At 40.5% G+C, this 15,178-nt stretch overlaps 1 protein-coding gene across 2 annotated transcripts in view; it reads right to left on the reverse strand.

Moving 5' to 3' along the window:
* MPPED2 (metallophosphoesterase domain containing 2) overlaps positions 1–15,178 on the reverse strand; it is a 171,917-nt gene that overhangs the window by 151,468 nt on the left and 5,271 nt on the right. Inside the window, exon 2 of one of the 2 annotated variants that reach the window (XM_024764574.1) lies at positions 3,620–3,642. The exons of the other annotated variant lie outside the window; for it this stretch is intronic. The gene's annotated coding sequence lies outside the window, so the exon portion shown is untranslated. The remainder of the gene's footprint in view (positions 1–3,619; positions 3,643–15,178) is intronic. 2 annotated transcript variants of the gene reach the window in all.

Raw genomic sequence — 15,178 nt, forward strand, 5'->3', positions numbered from 1 at the left:
ATCTAACAGGTACTTCTGGCTCACCACCAGCAACTGAGCCAAGGCCCAGCTGCAGGCCACTGCACCAGCGTCCGAGGCATTTGGTGAGAGTCTGGCTGATGGCTAGATCTGCAGCACCCTAGGCAGAGAGGACCGTCGCCAAAGCCAACTTGGGCCCAGCTGCAGTTTTAACATAAAGAAGTTTAATAGGATACCTCATACCTACCACAGAGCTTTCTTCCAAGCGCACGTGGCTGGAAATGCTACTTGCAGAGTGACTCATGGCTATGGGGTTTCTCAATCTTAGTGAAGAAGACACACTTCGATGGTCTCCCAAGTGATGCCAACACCGATTACGGATCGCGGAAGCAATTTTCTATGCAGTAACACCACTTTTTTTTGGTCAGAGAGATTATTTCCAAATAGCAACCTTTGAGAAATTCTCAAAAATGCAGGTGACTTTGAAGTAACCCTTGATATTCAACCACGGTCAGGTCTCAAAACTGTACTCAAATTGAACTTTGTAAAAGGTACTGTGTTGAAGCATCTAACCTTCTATCTTCATGTCTCCAAAAGACCTAGAAGCATATAGGTTTGCTCATTCCCGCACAGCACGAGCAGTGGGCCAGAAACCATTTCACTTGTCTGGAATGTGTGCCACTGTCCAAGTCCACGGCATATGGCTCCACACTTCTCAGTTCCCACATCCCAGCAAAGACGCAAGTGCTGTCCAGTATGCATCGTCTCCGAGAAGGAAATGTCAGTGGTTTCTGGACTCTGAGGTACAGAAAAATGCTGCCAGGTTTTAGAGGAACCAAGGGACACATGGGTGGTAAGAAAAGGAGGAGATATTATGAAATGAAAGCAAAGTGTGATCCTCCATGGCAGAAAATAGCTGCTCCTGTTTCATTTAAACAGTTTTCCATAACGGGGTGCCTCCTACAGGGAGCTTTCCTTCTTTCATGTTTGGGAAAAGAATTAGACATGAAGACGCTTTGACTAACCTGGGCTATGTCTACAGTGGAAAATTAGGAAATAAAATTGGAAAGCAATTTAATAGAATGAAGTCAGATTACTCGTAAAAGGCTTATTTCAGATGTGTTCTTAAAGAAATTCTCCCCCGCTTCTCCTACTCACTGCCAACTAAAAACTGGCACTTGCCATCTGCCTCTACAAGGATTAAGTCACTATCCACCACAGCCACTGACCTTCAACACTCCCTGAAAGGAGTTCAGGATGGAGACCAGGAATGAGGCATCTCTGTGATCTGGGGAAAACTGACAGAACAGGACTTCAGATAGTTAGATATTTTTAGGAGAAGATTTTTATGAGCGCAAATTCTTGCATCTCCTCATATCTAGAAAAGTACTAAAATCATTAACGGAGACATATGCTCCTTGTGCCTAGCAGCCAGCCTCTGCCAGAACTGGTGCTTCGCTAAAATCATATATATATAATATATTGACCTTCCCCGCTACCTCTTTGGAGCAGTTCCTCAGAGCTATCTGAGAAGCTGTCTCCCAGGCTATAGTCCTCAGTTGCCCCAAATAAAACTTAACTCACAACTTTCACGTTATGCGTTTTTTTTCAGTGGGCCCCGGTTAGGATTTATTGTCTGCCCCAAACTGTAATTTGCTTAAGTACCTTCTGCTCACTAAGGGTCATAAAGACACACACAATGTACCGTAAGTCAGGCGTCCTGTGTGACCTTGCTCTGGTCATTTAAGCTCTCTGGGTTGCCAACTGTCCATATGTAAAAGTCTTTACATGTTTCCCTCACAGTGAGCACAGCACACAGGTATGCAAAAATACACCTTGATCCTTCTATTATTAACAGTGCACACACGGTTATTTTATCAAGTGTATATAATGCAGACACATTGGATTGTCTCCCTAAGTAAGCAAAACATCCCCACTAGACAAGGACTGGGTGGTTTGCATTTCTACATTATCCTGACTGCTAGACCCAAGAAGACGTCCATTTATCCGCTTCTTCATCAATAACTATTTACTGTACCAGGCACCGTGCTATGCCCATAATCTGCCTCCAGATGGGAACAAAATACATAAATCTGAGTAGACTGGTCATTCATATAAACAATTCAGAGCCTTATCACGTCTCTCCAAACTGACTCCAATTCATCAAAAATGTACGAGCGGGTTATATGTAGCACCCTCCATTAACTGAAACACACCAATAAATTTCCAAAATGTAGGACTCAGCACCAAAAAAATATCTATGTATGGGTGGAGGAATCCCCACATCTATTTTGGAGCTCCAAGCGGTTTGCGGCTCCTCTGTGCAGTCTGGCATCATGCATAATGCAACACCGCAACTGCTAACAGCAGGCGCGCACCAGATAATTTACACTTGTTTTTATGGACACGAGGAACTGATCTTTGAAGCCGTCCCTAATGAGATTCCGCTTGGCCCTAACAGCATCCTGAGAGAGTGTTCCGGTTTTCTACTTGGCATCCGGTGCGTATTTATAATGCAGAATACAAGCTCATTTAAATCGCACGTGTGGCTTTTGGTGTCTTCCCTATGTTAAAGAGAGATTTTCATATACTAAGGAGCACTGACTATTCAATTACTAAACCATACTTTCCCCAAACAATGTCACTGCCAGTCACTACAGGTACTTATCAAAGAGGCAGGTCCACCCATGGGTTTCGACCAGCAGGGCCAAAAGCTCCCCCAACTCCATCCAGCTCAGCCCTCTAGTCCTGAAACTCAATTAGGTCCTCAGCCAAAGGGGATCGCCAGAAAGCCTAATTATACAACACCTTTCTTAGTAGACACAGTAAGGGGACAGTCAGGGAGAAAACCTAAAGCCCATCACTTGAATTAACAACTTCCTGCCCCAAAGTGCTTGCCATGCAAATCTCTCTTATTCTCTCCCCTCTTTTATGCTCTGCCCCTTGTAAAATTCTTCCTTAAGCTTGGCACTCTTTAGCAGCATTTTTTTGTCATTTACTTTTCAAGAAGTTTATAGCTTAGTCACCAGTAATTAGAAATCCATTGCATACTTCCTTTAAATTTCATTTGTTTCACCTTTAAAACAGAAGTTTCAGAAGGCTTTCAATCACTGTATAACACCAATGTTGTTATAGTGGTGTTTTCTGTAGTAAACCCAAATCACAGGTTTCTGTGAAAATAGTCGTATGATAAGAACTAGAAGAGTTTACTACAAAAAAAAAGTAAAGTTGTTAAAAACATAAGGATACAGAATTAAAATTGGTTCGCTTTATGCAAAATGTGTGATTCCCATGATAAGAGATGACCCCTTTTCATGGTCTTCATTTCAGGTAAACTCCACATATTAGGGACAGCTGACAGGCTCCTGGTACTCGGGCTGAAATATATCCTAATTAATTTCACGCTTCTAGCCAATAATAGTTGATGCCAAATAGGATAAATAAGTAAGCACTTTACAAGGAGTTAAGAGAACATACTTTCTAATACCTCAGTTTTTAAGGTAGAGAACAAGATAGGAAACCCAAATCTTTAGGGTCAAGATGAAAGTGAAACTTTGACATTTTTCCTGTGTTAGAAATGGAGTCTACTACTGTCAAAGTAAGAGTCAACCGAAGGCAGGATAGATTATAGCATTAGTGTAGGAGTATCAGAAATACTCACTCTGAGCTTCATCCAGCTCCATCCTGAAAAAAACACGGGAGACTCATAAGTTACCCTTTTTAAAGCCAAGTATACCATCAAGTCTAAATACATGCCCTCAAAATGAATGAATGATTCCAAGGGAGCACACACTTCTTGGGAAAGCACATAGTAAGAGAACACGGAATCCCTGAAAACTCAACTGTCATTCATTCATTCAACAAGTATTTGGAGAGTATCTAGAATGTGATAGCACTATGATACGTGCTGTGGATACAGATGGGCAACAAAAAATAAAAAGAGTTGCTGCCGGGCTTCCGTGGTGGCGCACGGAGAGTTGAGAGTCCGCCTGACGATGCAGGGGACGTGGGTTCGTGCCCTGGTCCGGGAGGATCCCACATGCCGCAGAGCGGCTGGGCCCATGAGCCATGGCCACTGAGCCTGCGCGTCCGGAGCCTGTGCTCCGCAACGGAGAGGCCACAACAGTAAGAGGCCCCCGTACCGCAAAAAAAAAAAAAAAAAAAAAAAGAGATGCTGCCTTCAGAGTGCTTAAAGCCTAGTGGAAGACAGACATTTCACAAGCATTCAGAAAACACATTTATAAAAAGTGCGACCAAGGGAAAGCATTACTTGTAGGTGCTCTGGGTCCATACACACAAAGGGTTCACATAATCCAGAGAAAGGGGTAGGGGCTCCCCTGAAGCAGTGACGAAGGTGGAGAGAGGAAAGGAAGTGTATTTAGGGAGGAGGACATCATTCCAAGCCTCAAAGTTGACGGCAGGGGAGCAGCGTGTTGCCCTCCCAGCACCTCTCAGTACCTCTCCACTTGGAAAAATAAAAAATTCAGGAGGCATGCCTAGGAAGTTGGATTTACAATGGACTTCTCTTCAATGTCAGCCCTAAATCCAGACGGAATTGAAGACCTTGGGAAAAACTGGTGGACAGATCACCGAACTTGGCACTAAGTGCTGCCAACTGTCTGGCTGGCACCAACGTACAGGCTCAATTGGCCATAAAAGCTTCACTGCAGTCTTGCTCCTCTCAAAGGAAATCATTTTGCCATCCACGGTGAGGCTTACCCAGAGGCCAGTCTTAGGGGAAGGCCTTGAATTTTGAGCTTAACTCGATTGCATGGTTTGGGCAAGGGTTTCATGTTTCAGATGTGCAGTCAGGTAATCCAATCCCATCAGAGTTTTAATGGCCTCTAAAGAATCCAAAGTGTTAAATCCTTTCCCCAGCCTCCCCCAGAGCAGTGGGAGGGTGCGTTTTTTCAACCTCCATTCTCCTCCATCCAGTCTCTTGTTCTCATACGCAAACTGTTCCTAAATCTGAGACACTAGGTTAACACTCATTTCTTAATCCTAAAATCTGATTGTAATCTGTGCTCTAAAATAATGCACACACCTACCATACTCCCTTTGAAAAACACTGAGAGAGGAGATAAAAGGATAACGGAAGTGGAATACGTAGAAAGGATGTTTTATTTCAGGGGCGACACCATTCAGGTCAGGATTCCTTCCCTCTAAGCCTGGGAAGAACATTTTCTGGCTCTGCAGAAACCAAAGGCAGCAGACCCAGGCAAATTCCTCAACTCCAGGAAAAGGCACATCTCTGAGAGCTACACTGTCCCAAGCAGCAGGCAGGAGCTGCGATGGGTGTTTATTAAGTCTGTGCCCCTGACTATCAGGAGGTTAACAGAGACTCAATCCCTCCCTCCCAGTGTGGGGATGCCTTGGGAGACAGCACAACCCTAAAAACGTTAACAGTGAGAGGAAAACAAAAACAAAAGCTCCTCAACGAGAAGAAAACAGACACACCAAACTTAATGGCAAAAAAAGTTATGGTGATGATGGTCTATGTGCCGCCATTAAAACTCTGCTGAAGTTCAAGCATTGATGTTGTGGGGAAACAATATTAGTAACAGTAGCTTCCATGCATTGAGCTTTGGAATACTGTGCTAAGTGCTTTACTCAATACTAAGCATCATCTAATATAACCTTCACCATTACCTACGGAGGCATATATTGTTATGATCCCCATGGTAAAGATGAGATACTAGCAACAGAGACTATAAGTGAACACACGTAAGGGGTCTCGGGGTGGAGACACAGCCTGGATTCTGGATATACTTTCTTTTGGGACTTTTCAAATGATTTCAGTTTTTATGTCTTTAAATGTGCCTAGATTTCTGCTTAGCAATAACCACTTCACTCCCAAACTCTTCCCTCCAAAATGCATGCACGCATTCTTCCTGTCTCCTGTTCTTCTGTTGACCGCTTTGTTAAGACAGTAAGTCCAGCGGTGGCTCCCTCAGCTCATGGTACAGCACCTCACAAAACAGTGCTGCTTGTTTATAAGGTGACGCAACCTTCCCTGCAGAGGGCGGGGGCATGACTAAAATCCACTAATGGCCAGAAAGCTCATTTTAATTCTATACTTGACAAAATAAATGCCTCACAAAGGCAGGTAAGCAGAAGCTACCTTTCACTTTGGACTGCTTTGTCTTAATAACCTTTGAAAGTGAGAAACTGCAGGGAACAGGCTCTCGAGCATACACACACAACACACAATTATGGCACAAAGAGACTGCGATAAAAGCACAACTCCTTATGTAAAGGTAAATTTTTTTTTCCCTCAAAAGGGGGTACCTCTCACAAATATAGATAATTCCTGAATTGCAAAGGTTCTTCTGCTGCGAATCCTGGCTGCATTAGCAGGATCTAACCCATCTGGTCTGAAAAACCAGAGCATTTGATTTCCCTGAAACCCATTCCCAAAAGGGCTGATCTTTTTTTCCCCCTTCTGTCCACAGAAAATGAAGCTCCACTTACATGTTGGAGGAAATATTTCAAAACATTCCCTTTTTTCTCAAAGTGCAGAATTTATGGTAACAGATAATTAACAACAAATGACAAACAATCTGAGCAGGAAAGGTCCCAGTTTGGTTGCCAAGATGATGGTATCCAATTCCAAGATAAACAGTGGAGCGTGCCGCACGGCTGCCGTTAACGTGGTGGAGGGGTCGAGATGGAGAGATGCAAAACAGGCCAGCCATCCGCCACCAAGGGGCACGACATGGGGCCAACCACCTCCCGCGGGGTTATTATTTCCCTTCTGAATTCTCAAGAGTGTCAGTGGGCAAGGGGGTGGTAGTGGACTTACTCTTCTGTAAGGAAAAGGACACCTACCTATGCCTTTATATTTCACATGGGGGAAAACAGATCCTTCTTTGAACTGCATTATGGAAGAATTCGGAATTAATATCCTTTAGGAGTTAATACCTCCTTCCTAGTCTGTCTATTCTTCCCAAAGACTCCCTCCTCCTCATTCTTCTTTTCTCTAAGTTGGTGGAGTCAAAATAGGTTTCAGTGCATCCAGCTGTGCCCAAAATGTGAAGGTCAGGAACAAAGTGAAAACAAGTTAACCTGTAAAAGTCAGAATCTGAGCACAACGCATAGTAAGTCTCCTAGATACTAACAGATGGCAGACCTTGGGCAATTGAAGTTTCAGATACTTTTACATTTCTCAAAAGCCAATTCATAGTTCACTATTTCTCAAATGGACTTTTTTTTAATATATTGAAACGCAAACCTCAACTTCTGAGTTACCTAAAAAGGCCTACGAAATTGTTCCTTCTCAGGGATCAAAACAGGTGAATGTATCAAAAATTGCTATTCTGATCCTTTCAAATGCTGGATCCATTGGTATGTAGAGTTGGCATGCATACCCCACAAAGCCAAGGTGAAATCTGTCTTATCTTCCTGCTGACAGATGTTTAGGGATGCTGACACGTTCCTGGTGTTAAAGTCAAGCCCAAGGCCACGGACATCATAATTGCAAGAAAGAGTTATGAACTAACAGGATATATCTGCTAGGCCCTCCCTCTCGTCTTTTCTGTCTCCTTCACATATACCACTATCTTCCCTCTTCTCCATAAAACATGTACCTCCACATTATATCTGCTGCCCACCCAAGCAGGACCAACATGTAAAAGTTGGTACTTTTTTAAAAAATGGAATATATTAAATATAAGGCAAAACCAAGAGCAATGGGTATGATACTTGTGATTTTTTTTTAAAAATGCCTAATGCAGTCTGACAGGCTTCTGTGGTTATCTCTGAAGTCTTAAGGCAAAGCAAAATGAAACAAAAGGGGGAAAAATTTTCCAAAACTCAGGACCAAAATAGAGCTGGTAGAATGTCTATGTCATAGCAAAAGGCTAACTCAGGAAATTAGAGAAACATGCTGAGGTTGCTTAGCTGGTGGGAGATTTCACTTTTTTTTTCTTGATTTCAGTTTTAAGTCTTTGCGCAAAACACATTTTAAACGAAGTGTACAATACGTAAATGGTTTGAAACTTGGTCTGTGGCCCAAATACCTAAAACTAAATACTACAAGTAAGCCACTTTTCTTAGCCAATCAGCAGCAATGCTGAAATAGCCCACCGAAAGACGGGAAAACATATTTTTCCAATCCCAGAATTGTCAAACCTTTGAGCTGGAAGGTTTCAGAGACTGTCTACCAAAGAAATAAATGGATTTGAGTAGAGTTCATGTTATGGTGTAGTGCCCTGTAATCTTTTAACGAAGCCACTACCAACAAATGAACTTCAAGAAGGATTTAATTCTCATCTGGAATTTTAAGGCGCAATAATATCAAGTACTGAAAATTTACTTGTTTGCTTTATTAAATGGTACTAGTGTTTCTTTTCCTGTTTTGTTTTTTTTTCTCAACTAGTGTCAAAAGCTTTGCTATGTAATATAAAGCCATACAAAAATTTAAACCAACTAGAGGGGCTTATATTCTTGATTTGTGGTAAAGGAAAAAAAAATGAAAAGCCTGCAACAACGCATTTTCTTATTTGCATATATTTTACCCTTCTAAAGGGACAGAAACTGAAGAAAAAAAATCTTCAAAGCAAAACAGAAGAAAAATATGCAGACCCAAATACTGCAAAGGCCAATAAATTCAACAGAGTTTCCTCTTTGCAGAGTTAGTGTTTCTACACAGACAAAGCCTCTAAGTGTACTCTTTACATTAAAAAAAAAGAGGCAGACTAACACGGCGGTCTGGAAAAGTGTGGTAGTTGTGTCTGTACTAATATTGAAATAATAGCCTAATCATTCCAGGATAGCTACTGAAACATCCAATTTCCTGGATGCTAGGAAAGTCTAAAAGGGGAAGAGACATGGGAAGGAGAGAGCTAAGGAAATACTGAAAAAGAAGAAAAACAAGCTGATGGTGGATAGATCTTCCCAGACTCGGTGAGTTTTTTCTCCTTTTTGGAAATAGTTCAGAAAGTTTGTTACACAAAATGTGGCAGATTTAGTGGCATTAGCTTTGTTTTTATGTCTTAAAATCTACATCTTCATTGGCTCTAAATCTCAGAATTAAAATTAAGCATGTTTCAAATACAGACTCCTTATTATAATACTTCCTGTTTAGCTAGTCTTCTCATTTTGTCTATTTTTATCAAAATGTCTCCCTAAAAGAAATTTTTTAAAAAACTGTACTTAGAGCAGGAGATAAATTTAATCCATAAGGAGAAGTGAGCAGCGAGTTCCTAGTTTCAGGATAGGAACTGGCCACACTTTCCGTATGAATCTTTCTCTCTGCAAATGTAGATAACTGCCTCAGGATTTGAAATCCAGGCATACCACAGTAGAAAGAATCTACTTTATTTGTCAAAATTCTTTACCCTCCCAGAGAGTCAAGTAACCAAAAACAAACAAACAAACAAAACTACCCAGTTATGCAATATACAGCTAAGTTTCTAAGAACAAATCCATATGGACAAAAAAATATATCTAATTTTAGGTTGCCTTTTTAAAGCCAGAATTCAAACAAAGAAATCGACGGAATAGGAAATAAGTCAGTTCTAAAATGAAGTCTAACTGCCACGGACCACAAGACCAGTGCCCTCAGGGAGCATATAGGAAAAAGAGCTTATTTTTAAAAAGAAAAATACCCCGTGTTTATATATGAGCACAAGCCAAAAGGGCCATTCAGCCATCTCCAAGATGAATTTCAGATTGAAAACATTAACAGAAATTATGGCCATGCTAATGTTCAGGCCAGTGATAAATTTGTAATGAGAAGGAGAAAGCAGCTTACCAAGAGAAAAACGTTTAGGATTTTTTTTTTTTTTTGCACAGTGAATGCAGCCCAGCTCTGCGACAAAGGATGAATTTCTACCTTAATGTTACAGAGCCCCAGACATTCACTCATTCATTGATACTCTTCCTCTGTGTTAGGAAGAGGTCATTGGTCTTCCCCCTCCAAAGCATCCCCATGATATCTCACTATTATAATCTGTCCCTACAGAATATCACTAATGATGAGGGATTTGTGTTCTTAATTTCAAACAGACTAAAGAAAAGAGAAGAAAAGGAGAAACCCTAGACTGCCAGAGTAGGAAGGAATGAAGCTAAAGGGCATCGAGTCCAATGGCTGGTGAGGAACTTGAAATTCAAAGAGGCTCAACTTGCTCGTAATCACAAACCTAATTAGTGACCAAGACAGGACCAGAATCCAGGTTCCCTGAAACACTGTCAAGTCATCCACTATAGCAAGCTATCTGTTTACTGATACTATATACTCTGCTGGCTTTCAAAAATGAATTTGAAGGTACTTCTTAAAGAAATTTCCCTCCAGTTATAGGACTAAGAAGTAGCCAGCATCCTTGGCCTCACATCTTTCCACACATGACCAAGCTGAATTATACTGAACCAATGAACAGCCTTTGGTCTATACCTTGATTATAACATAAAACAGAAGAAGGTACCTCCCAAGGAAGCAGTGCTCAAAGAAAGTAGATTTACATTAGAGTGAGCCTTTAATGCAAACCTTGCTAACAAAGCAGAAGGGATTGTAGACAAATCACATTTTTATCATTCTTTAAAAAGAGTTTTTATTATCATAAAAGTATTACATAGTTCTTATAAAAATAATTTAAATTATACAAAAGTATATAAAATAAAAAGCGTAAGATCTTTACCCATCACTCCCTCCCCCAGATTTGTTTGCAAATTTATTCCCTACATGATCACCAGTAATGTTGGTATTTATCTTTCTACACATTTTGAGATTTTTTTTTTAACCAAATGGCATCATTCTATAACACTCTTCTGTAACTTTCTTCCTGCATCTAAGGATACCTAATTCAGACCTGAAATAAACATTTACTTCCTACCATGCAAGAATGAAACTTCAGATCAGACAAACAAAATCCTGTAACAATTTGGCATGGAAAGATCACCCAGATACCCTAAAAGCTTCAGATCATTTCGGATTAGCAATACCCAAGCAAACACTGGCAGATGCTGTAAAACACAACAAAGCAACAAGAACAAGTTGGTCGTGTCAAGTTTTATGCAAGCAGTTCAAACAAAAAGATGTTAACACTTATTTCATGCTCACCAGCTAATGCACAAGACCATAAATATTATCACAGCATCTATTTATCAAGTGCTATCTTCTGGGCACTATGTCATAAACATAATCTCATATATTGTTTACAACCGTCTTAGAGACTCGTCAAACCCATTTTATAGATGAGAAGACTGAAGTTCAATAATTCTGTCCATCATCACCTAGCCAAGCCAGTAACTGGTGGGATCAGCATGTGGATACAGATCTCTGATTTCAGACCACATTCTCAGCTGCTATGTGAATACTGTCCTCATTCCCCAGCTCAAGCTGTGCCCTTTGTACTCAGTCCTAGTTAATTATGGTTAACTCTTGATGCTTCTGTTGTAACCACAGCCATAGGTAGAGAGCCTAAGACACTGACTGATGGGGGTACAAGGGCCTGAGACGAGCACAAGTGAATGAAGGCCACTGTGATTCTGCAGAGAACAACCAGGCGACACTCAGCTCTTGGGATTCCTTGCCCCCTTGGGACTGTCAATCCCATGGAGTAACTGAAGGCAGGTGAGACACTCCTTGACAGGCAATAAGAAGTCAAGGCACAGACAGAGAAAGACAAATACTATATGTTTTCACTTACATGTGGCATCTAAAAAATAAAACAAATGAACAAATGTAACAAAACGGAAACAGACTCACAGACACAGAGAACAGACTGGTGGTTGCTAGATTGGTAAGAGGTGGAGCGGGGGCAAAATAAGTGAGGGTGATTAAGAGGTACGAACTAATAGATATAAAATAGATAAGCTACAAGAATGTAATGTACAACACTGGGAATACAGCCAATATTTTATAATCACTTTATATGGAGTATAACCTATAAAAAATACAGAATTACTATTTTGTACACCTGAAACTAATACAATTTTGTAAGTTAACTATACTTCAATAAAAAATTTAGAAACAAAAAATTTTAAAAAAAGAAGTCAGGGCACCTTTCAACCCTGACAGCCAAAACTCCCACCCAGCCAAGTTTGCTAGTAATGAGTCCTGGAGGAAGACGGGACAAACTTACTAGTGATTTTCTTATTTATTCATTTTTTTATACTCCAGTGATTTTCAAAACGGACCGAGACAGCTTAGAATAAAAAGGTGCAGAATCAATAAAAGAATCATTAATGTGAAGAGCTAACATTTACTGAGTACAGAGTATGTACTAAGCACTCCTCTAAAAACGTTACAAGTTTTTAACCTTCACAGCAACCTTTGGAGATAGGCACTACTTTTATCATCCACACTTTAGAGATGGGGAAAAAAAACCCAGAGAAGTTAATACCTTTGTCCATGGTTGGTTACACAGCTAGTAAGTGGTGCAACCAGGTTTTAAATCCAACAATCTGATTCCACTGGAGACTCCGACCACGACACTACACTGCCTCCTCAAAATAAGTATAAAAGAACAAGAGCTAAGTAAGGTTCCAGGGGTGTTGAGAACTAAAGCCGTAGACAAGGATGTAGCTAAAACTGAAAATAAAATTTGATTTGAGCTTCCTAGCAACCAAACCTTAAAGAAAAAGTTGAGGAATTAACCTCAGTAGGGTAGCCAACCATCCTGGTTTGCAGGGAACTGAGGGGTCTCCCGGAATGTGGGACTTTCGATGCAAAACTAGAGATGGTTGGGTACCCTACTAGAGATGTCTTACAGCATTTTATTAGGCCTCAGATAATCTAAAACATACCAAATCTTGATGGTGTTTTCAGACCTACACTGGCTCCTTGAGCACCTCCTCCCACTGTCATTAAAAATACGAAATAATTTTCATCATTAAAAATACTAAATAACATTCTGCTGGAGAAGATGACAGGGTTGTAGAAAAATGAAGTCCTGTTAATTGTTGGTTTTCAACTATCACATCTATCAGTATGTTCAAGAGTCTGGATAAGAGGAGCTCATGAATTCTGGGTTCAAGTCTGCCCTGTCAACTCCAACTGCACTTTAATTTTCTTTTCCAAGGTCATATCGGATTGCTTTCTTTTAAAAAAAATCCTCCCTACGTCGCAGGCAGAGATGTATAGGCTAGTGACTCTTAGAAAGCTTGGTAGCAACCTGGTCAGAACTCACAGGTGAAGCCAAACCAAGACCATGGAGTAAACCCTTAAAGCCAGTGGAAACAACAACTCTGAATCAGTGATGAGCTTCTAAAGATGGGAACCGGGTCTTATGCATCTGTGTTCCCTCCACAGCTACACCTTGCAAATAAATGTCTTAATTGCAATCTTAATCTTAGTATGTCAGAGCTAAAAAGATCCATATCTATCATTTGGTACAAATGTTTACATTTACTGAGGTCGGGAGAAAAGAGGTAAATTGCCCAAGATGGGTCACAAAGCTGAGGTGAGACAAACTGAATTAAATGGGAAGTGAGCTATTCCTTAACTAAGGTAAGAAAACCTCAACTAGGTTTCATGAAAGAAAATAACAGATCATTTAAGGACCCAGCATTGTATCTCCAATCCAGGTGATCTGTCATGGGTCTTCATAGACCTCAGTTGTTAAGTGCCAAAGGAAAGCAAATATTTTAAGAAACCCATGCAAAATAAATGAGCAACTATTCAAGTGGAAAAGACAATATCTTTGTGGAGAGGAGTAAAGCTCTACCATAGCATGTTAAAAATTTTAGAAAAACTTAAGACATTTTAGACTAAACATTTTATAGGTATTTTCCAGCCAATTTAAGTTTCTATTTAGACTCAAGGCAATCTTTTAAAATATAACATGATCCCATTTAACTAAGATAGCTGAATGCCCAGCATGGGCCAGTCACTGTGCCAGGGCACCAAGCACGGAAAAGAAAGGCCAAGGAAAAGGTCGGCCAGCATCTTGATAACATGCACACACGTTCATACAAGCACTCAAAATACTAAGACAGGACAGAAGGATCCCAATGAAAATTTCCAAATCTCAATCACAATTTCTCATCTCAATTCACGATCAAATCAATGGATCAATCAAGCAAGCAATCAATTAGTATTTCTAAGCACCTGTTACCTACTCAAGCCCTGCCTTTAAGAAATGAATGATATAGTTGAGAGAGAGGGCGGGTGGGAGAGAGGTCTGGTTTGAAGTAAATACCAAATGACGAGGGACATCGTGTTGGTAGGGGGTAGGTAGGCACAGTCATTTTGGATTGGGTGAGATAGAAGAGGTTTCCTAGACATAGAGGGGCTTGAACTGGCTCTCAGCAGAGTGTAAGAGTGTCTCAGCTGTGAGAAACAATAAAAGCATTGAGATGGAAAGGGCTCACGGGGTGCTCAGGTGGTAGAGTCAACATGCGTGGCTGGAACAAAGGGTTCAGGTGGGAAGCCCTTAGTGGGTGATGAAGGTGAAAAGGCCAGATGGAGTTGACCGTGGAAGAATCCTCTACTTCTAGGAAGGAAGTCTGGTAAAAGGGCTCCACAGCTGTCTAGGCTGCCCCTGCAAACTCCATTTTTCAAACCTTGTTTTCATAAAAGGTATAATTTGATCCTTCGAACTTTTCATGGCTAGATCTAAGCACATCAGTCCTAAAGTTACATGATTTTTAAAATATCTCTGAGCATTCACAGTTCACCAGTGGAATCTTAGGGCTACAAACAAGCGAAGAATAAGCTAAGATTCCCTATCAGTCATTTTCCAGGGAATCTGGGGCAAAATAAACTTTCTTTTGCCTGGGAGGAAACAGAATCCACAAAGTGCTTTGTGATTCTCTAATACAAAACGTCACACCAGCAAAGCAGAGCTAAAGGAATCCTAAGCCCAGCTTGCACACATTCTATAACATATTTGAAGAAAAAGAAATTATCAGAAGCAGAAGAGTAAAAGGAATATTTGAAATGAACAGTTATTGTTCAGAAAAGCCATTTTAACAAAGAAAAATCTTATTCCCCTTAAATCCTCTCCTTAAAACCATGTTAGGAATCCTTCATTATCATGAATATATTCTGATTTAAAGAAAGTAGAAGAATCTTAGAAATAGTTTAGCATTAACCATTTGCAAGGATCTTTCTTTTTCTTCTCCTTTTTTTTTTTTTTTTGCAGAATTCCCATCATAGATAATTGAGTAGCTCTATTTGCATACTTGTGAAGTAACATCCCAGTATTTACTATATTACCCAGGCAGTCAGGAGAAGGATCTTTTTGTTTGGTTAGTGTTTCTAAATTGGGGGGGGGGG

Source organism: Neophocaena asiaeorientalis, unplaced genomic scaffold (genome assembly GCF_003031525.2).
Source record: "Neophocaena asiaeorientalis asiaeorientalis breed wild unplaced genomic scaffold, Neophocaena_asiaeorientalis_V1.1 scaffold230, whole genome shotgun sequence".
Taxonomy (NCBI): Eukaryota; Metazoa; Chordata; class Mammalia; order Artiodactyla; family Phocoenidae; genus Neophocaena; species Neophocaena asiaeorientalis.